Below are 7,315 nucleotides of genomic sequence, written 5' to 3' on the forward strand. Positions count from 1 at the left end.
TATTTTTGCATACTGCATGTGATACTGGAATTGGGTATTTTTTTAGTTCTCAATTGACATTAGTGTTATACGAACACGTGCAACACACATAGTTATCAACTAGCTAGTATCATACAAATTTGGGAAAATATAAAAATAACACTTGCTATATATATATATATATATATATATGTATATATATATATTTTGAAAGAGAACTTGAACGTAAGATAATAAAATTGGGAATTACCATTTTTGTCACTAAGTTTTTTAATTTTTATTGAAAAGTGTTCATGCCACATAATTAAATAAGGTGGGAAGTTCTTCTAAAGGAAAAAAAAAGTGAAAAATTCACTATTGATTAAGAGGAAAAACAAAGTTAAAAAAGAAAAAAAGAGGAAAAATTTGGAAAGAAAAATCATGGCGTCGCCCGAACTGGAACCAAAGACCTTCAGTGTGTTAGACTGACGTGATAACCAACTACACCACGACACCAGATGTTGAATCAGATCTCTAATAATTAATATGATCATGTAATGAGAAAGTCAGATACTTTTCGTAACCCACCTTGCAAAACTGCCTCTTATCTTCATCTTCAGTGGGAAAATCGTTTATCAGAGCGGAGCAGAAATGTTCGATTCCCCGTCCCTTCAATGTCGTTTTGTCACGATTTGGCCATCAGTGCAACACTGTTGCCATTACAATTCTCCCAATTCGACAAAATTCCGACCACCCAATTTCAGTTTCTCTCTTGTCCATGGCTCTGGACCAATGAGGTTTCCTGTTTTCGCCATGAAGAGGTCTAGGAAAGGCGGCATTTCCCTCACTGAGCAGAGTAATTCTGACATTGAGTTCGATGATTTTTTCGATGAGGATGAGGATGATTTCCAGGACGAGGATGAGATGATATTCTTTTGCCGTTGAAGAATATGAGAGAGTGGCATCCGGCGAGGCCTTGTGGGTTTGGAGAAGGGAAGGCGTATGATATTTCGATTGAAGATAAATTGCTACAAGAAATATAGCAGAGCAGGGAAGCTCAGGCTGCAAATAACAGTAAGCTTCGTGCAGGGGCATTTTGGTCCTTCCACGTCCATTTGAAGCCTGATTATTCAAATTAGCTCCTAATGGTTTCAAATTAGCTCTTAATTGCTTCAAATTAACTCCAAATAACTCGTAACAACCGATTCCACCTCCAAGATATTCAATACCTACAAAATCACTAAATAAACACATTAAACATAGTAATGACCTAGAATTAAGAAGAGGAAAATAAAAAAATTTTGGTGCTATCATTGTTTACAAGTCCAAATAGATGTCTTAAGGTATGCTTTTAGATGAGTAGAATTATAGAACCAAACAATTTATTCATAATTTTTTTCCTAAGCATTTTTCTTATAAGAAACAAACAAGTATATTTCAACAAAGAACAGAAGAGAACAACCTAAAGGCTACCCCCAAAACACTATTGAATAAGAGCCTTTAAATTGTTAAAAATCATGGTTTACGGATTTTTTTTCTTTTGACCTCTCTCTTTACAGTTCTACTTATTTGATCTCTACCTCTATCTAAAATTTTTATAGCTCTTCTCGTCTCTTGTTAACAAATTGAAACAAACTCCTTTTGATTTCAATTTTGTAGGGCTCTCCTTGATTGAAAGATTAAAGAGTCAGTTTCTTTGTCTTTCGTTCAACCATTGGTTCTTTCACCTAGGTACATAGACCTACGTTTGTGTGCCTATCTCTATACTTTGTTATTTTATCTTCTTCATGAAAGTTAGTTTCCATTATTAAAATAAAAATGTGTTAGCTATTTACATCTGTGCATTCTGAGATCATCGAGTGTTAGCCATATAAATTTGTATATTCTGATACCATCAAATCTTTACATGTCTTGGCATCACCTTTATGAATGGTTTCTAGGTTTCATTTAAAATAAGGAAAACTATTTACATAAAATGACAAAATTTAATCTTCTTTGATAGAGATCGATAGAAGTCTATCAGTGATAGAAACTGATAAAAGACTATCATTAATATTGTGATAGACGCTGATAGAAGTCTATCAATATCAATTAGTATGTTTTTTTTGTTATTTATGTAAATAGTTGAACATTTTTTCTATTTATAAAAATTTTCCTAATAATAATCCAAAATTAAGATCAACATGGTAGGCTATCTATCCAGTCTTATCTCCAAAATGGGAGGCTTATTGAGTAGTGTTATTGAACTACTCTCACCTATGTAGATCAAAGGACAATGCCGAATAAACAAGAGTTCATAGTTAGCTCAGGATTAAGATCGTATTACCCTAGGTCATAATATTTGAAATAGTCAGTTTTAACAGTAAACAACCGTTATAAAGAAAAATGACTATTTTGAGGTCTGGTCTTATGCAAATATCATTTACATAAGATGTTGGGGTTGATGCCCTAAATCTCGTAGGGTCTTGTAGTTTGTAAACACTTGTATGAACAAACATTCTATGATTTATAATATATGATATTTTATTCACATTGTCTATGAAATATATGATATTTTAGTTGCATTAACCACAAACCAATAACTAAGATCCATGGTTTTCATTGTAAATTAAACATGTATGTAGAGACATACAAGTGAATCATGTTTAAGTGATAACCTAAATGGTCTGTAGTATATGGATAAGGTTGAAGGAAATCAGACACGAGGATTTCCATGAGCAGTGGAATGACCGTTCCAAATTCCATTCGAAATTGAACGTTAACTATTACAGTCAAGAAACGAAAACTTACAGGTCATGCACAATACAAAATTACAGCATGTTTTACAATGAGATCAAGGGATAACAAATATATACCCTTGAAGATTCATTCTTCAAACTCCCTCGATCATGAATGCTCGTCCAGTCTCTAAGACAGCAACACACAAACGCTCGAACACAACGACCACAACACAGCACGATTAAAAGCAACCACCACACGAACAACGCGAACATAGAACGGGCCTCCAAAACCTCGAACTCCGTCGAGTTGAGTGAGGACACCACCACAATGGTTACCTTGGTATTCTCGGTGTGAAAATCTAGAAGTGTGGGCTTTGTGTAGACTTGGTTAGAGGAAGAGACCGAAGGAGTAATAATCGTGTAGACGATTGAGCAAGTGGGAGATGAGAAGAGTCTATCGTATATAACAAATGCTCAATCGTGTAGAAGAAGGCAATCTATCGTATAGAAAAAGCCCTGCGATCGTTTAGCTACGACCAGTTGAGTGAACTATCGTATAGTAACACTCTACGATCGTTTAGTCTCTCTTTCAACTATCGTTGAGTGAAAACAATTCACTTGACAACATTCCGTGAGTTCTTTCCGAGAATAGCAACTCTACTAAATTTAGGAAAACATTTTTCCTTTTATCTCACGGTTACCATAAAACCACCAATAACCTCCCACTCAATTAGTTAATAGAGAAAAAGAGATAATTATCTAATAATTAACATGATTATAAATATATATGATAACCAACTTACCATATTATATTTATAACCTATAGTTTTAATATTTTATCTCATGAAACATATAAACCATAGTTCTTTTTCTATTTTATAGTACTTAATGTAAATCAAATTTACATTAATCCTCCAATTGATGTATCTCATATATCACACCAATCATATCATATATAATCGAATTTCCTCTAGTCAATTTGAACATTTCAAATCAACACCAAGAACTAATTCTCAATTTGAATCTATTGAGCTACCAAGGGACCTTATGGACCTGTAGCTCGAAGCTCTAACGGTACGTGAATAACTAACTAAACTCTTTAGTCTCGAAATCCACCATCCGTTAACTATCGGACACTCCACTAAAGACCGACAACTGCACTTTCTTTAACACATATATTTTTTGTTCATATCAACCATTCAACAGTGCGATAACCGTTCACAAATCGCTCGTAAGTACAACTGGGTCAATTAATCGTTGTGCCCCTGTAATTACATCTAACTCCTTAAGTACCACTGATCTCTCTAATGAACATAAGTCATAGTCCTACTATGAATGAGTCCTCTCTTCCAAAGAGAAGATGTGGCCATTATGTTCAAGACTCAGAATCATCCCTAAAGGGAGCAATCTATCTACTTACCCCTGCTTCGGGAAAAGAGTGTATTCAACCTTATGTAACTGAGTTCCCAACTCTGAAATCGGACAAATCCCCAGAAAGGTAGGCTTGTTGAGTTGGCAATCTGGCCACTCTCACCCATACTAATCAAAGGACCGCCCTCAAAGGCAGGAGTTCCCAAAATACTCAAGATTGAGGTCATGTCACATATGGTCGTTAAGATGAGATGTAAGTCTCAAGTATCAACGACGTTATATAAAGAGACGAATCATCTTATGGTTCGGTCTTATACAAACTCTTTGTATAGGACACCCCGGCTCGTATGTCTCCACATGAATGGCCAGGATCTACCATCTGTAGTAGTTTACAACACTTGTAAACCTCTACAAAGCTGGCTATATCTGTAATGTCACAAAGATTAAGTATCCCTCCTTAATCCTTATACTACAGACCTTTTTAGGTTATCACTTAAGGCATGATCCACTGGTATATCTCATATACATGCTTAAGTTTACGTACAATAACCATGGAGCTTTGTTTATTGGATATGAGTAAATGCCAAATAAAATAACTCTTATTTTATTCGTAACAATGTATACAATTTACAAACTACGAAACTCTTGGAGAATTAGGACACCAATCCCAACAAAGGCTTGGTACCTTATCCTGGTGACACTACGAGTGTGGTCCGCTTTGTAGGTATTAAAAATGTTGTAAAGTGCTATAAATGATATGATCCTGATCATTCATGTATTAGACATACGAACGGGAATATTCTATACAAAGGAGTTTGTATAAGACCGGACCACGAAATGTTTAGTCTCGTTTTATAACGCCGTTCATAATTGAGACTTTCATTTCACTAGATGACCATAGGTAACATGACCTTAATCTTAAGTGAGTTGTGAACTTCTACCTATGAGGGTGGTCCTTTGATTTGCATGGGTGAGAGTGACCAGATCGCCGACTCAAAAATCCTACCATTTTGGGGATTCGTCTGATTGAGGAGCTAGGAACTCATATACACAAGATTGAATTCACTCCTTCCTCGAAGCATGGGTAAGTAGATAAATTGCTCCCTTAAGGGCTAATTCCAGTTCTTGAACAATGTGGTGCCACACTCTCTTTTGGCCCGAGAGGAGTTTAACCATAGTGGGACTATGATCTATTGTTCATTAGAAGAATCAGTGATACTTAAGGAGTTAGATGTAACTATAGGGGTAAAACTAGGGGTGGTCATTCAAACCACAAAAACCAAACCGTTTCTAAAAACTAAACCTAACCGAACCGAAAACTCAGTGAAACCGAAAAATTCGATTCAGTTCGGTTTCACTTTCGAAAACTGAATTTGAAACCGAACCGAACCATTTTAACTAATATATATATATATATATATATTTATTTATTTATTTATATATTTAAAAAAAAGCAAAATCGAATTTAAAACCGAACCGCTTTTAATTTAAAGAACAAAACCGAACTGAACCGAACCATTTTTAATTAAAAAAAGAATATAACATGGATTTTTTAAAAATGCCAAAATCGAATTTGAAACCGAACCGAACCACATATATGCGGTTTGGTTCGATTCGATTCGGTTTAAACCAATAAATCGGTTCGGTTCTGTTTGACCACCAAATTGAACCGAATCGAACTGTTTCCACCTCTAGGTAAAACGGTAATTTGAGCCAACTGTAATTACGAGCGATGTGTGAAAGGTCATTGTACTTTTGATTGGTTATATCCAATGGACATGGAAATATATATTTGTAGTATGAAGAGTTTAATTGTCGTTCTTTGGTGGAGTGTCCGACAGTTAACGGATGGTGGATAAAGTGATTAAAGAGTTTAGTCAGTTATTCACGTACCGTTGGAGCTTCAAGCTACAGGTCCATAAGGTTTGCTTGGTAGCTTAATGGATTTAAGTTGAGAATCAGTTTTTGGGTTAGTTTGAAATGTTCAAATTAATAAGAGGGAATTTGATTATATATGATATAATTAAATTAATTCAATTATATATGATATATTTAAATTAATTAAATTATATATGATATAATTGATATAATGTATATGATACATTATTGTTTATTTGGAGGAACTAATATTTTAATATGATTCAAATATATTTTTTATGAATAAGATTCATAGTTATTAAATTTAATATAAATATGATTTATGTCAAATGCCACAAAATAGAGAAAAAGAACTACGGTTTATATATTATATATGATGCAATATTAAAACCATAGGTTATAAATATAATATGATAAGTTAGTCATCATATTTATTTATATTTATTAATTATTTCATAATTAAATTCTTTTTCTCCATAACCACCTTTAGTGGGTAGTTATTTAGTTTTATGCCAAATTGGGATAAATATAATTGTTTTAGTTATACCAAAGACTAGTGAACGAGTGACAAGGCATTAGAAATTGAGTTACTATATGATCATTTGAGAGACTAAACGATCGAGTAGGATGTCCATGCGATAGACTCGTGCGACTACACGATAGTGTTATTCCTTTCTCGATCGTCTCCCTTATCCACACCAAACTTTCCCTCTAGCCAAAATTAGCCAGAGCCCACCACTCTTGAATTCTTACATCGAGAATGCCAAGGTCACCAAGTGGTAGTGTCCGAGGTTCGAGGATCGAGTTGCTGCTTGTTGGTTGTTCGAGAGGAGTGTTTGTGACTTGTTCAAAGCATTCTTGAACAAGTTAGATCGAGGGATTACTTGAAGAACGATTCTTGAACGGTATAGTCTCTTGATCATTTGTTTTATTTAGATAGCATGTTGTAATTTGAGATCTATGCATAATATATTCTTGTATGACTATAAACGTATATGTTCATTCACAATAGGATTTGGACGATCCGCTTCCGCTCAAAGGTTCTCTGTAAATGGAGTTCCTTCAATTAGTTTCAGAGCAATGTTGTGTTCTGATTTCCAAATTCCATTTGCTGTATTGAATTTCGTTTACAGTTTGATGTGTTTTAAGTTTCTACAATGTGTTTAAGTGTTAAATGTTTGTGGATGTTGTTGATGGATAATTTCGGGATAGTTGTCTCTGTTTAATGCTTTAGTTATACTTTTACAAAAGTTAATTGTAAGGGCCCTGCTTTTTTGGGCATAATATCTTACAATCGAGTCTGTATTCATTTGTGATTTTGAGTCATTCGTGAAGAAGCTTTAGACGCAAAGAGTTACAGTTCGCTTCGATGGAGAAGACGAAATGGT

Source organism: Benincasa hispida, chromosome 6 (genome assembly GCF_027475165.1).
Source record: "Benincasa hispida cultivar pf3 chromosome 6, pf3_genome.v1.1, whole genome shotgun sequence".
NCBI lineage: Eukaryota > Viridiplantae > Streptophyta > Magnoliopsida > Cucurbitales > Cucurbitaceae > Benincasa > Benincasa hispida.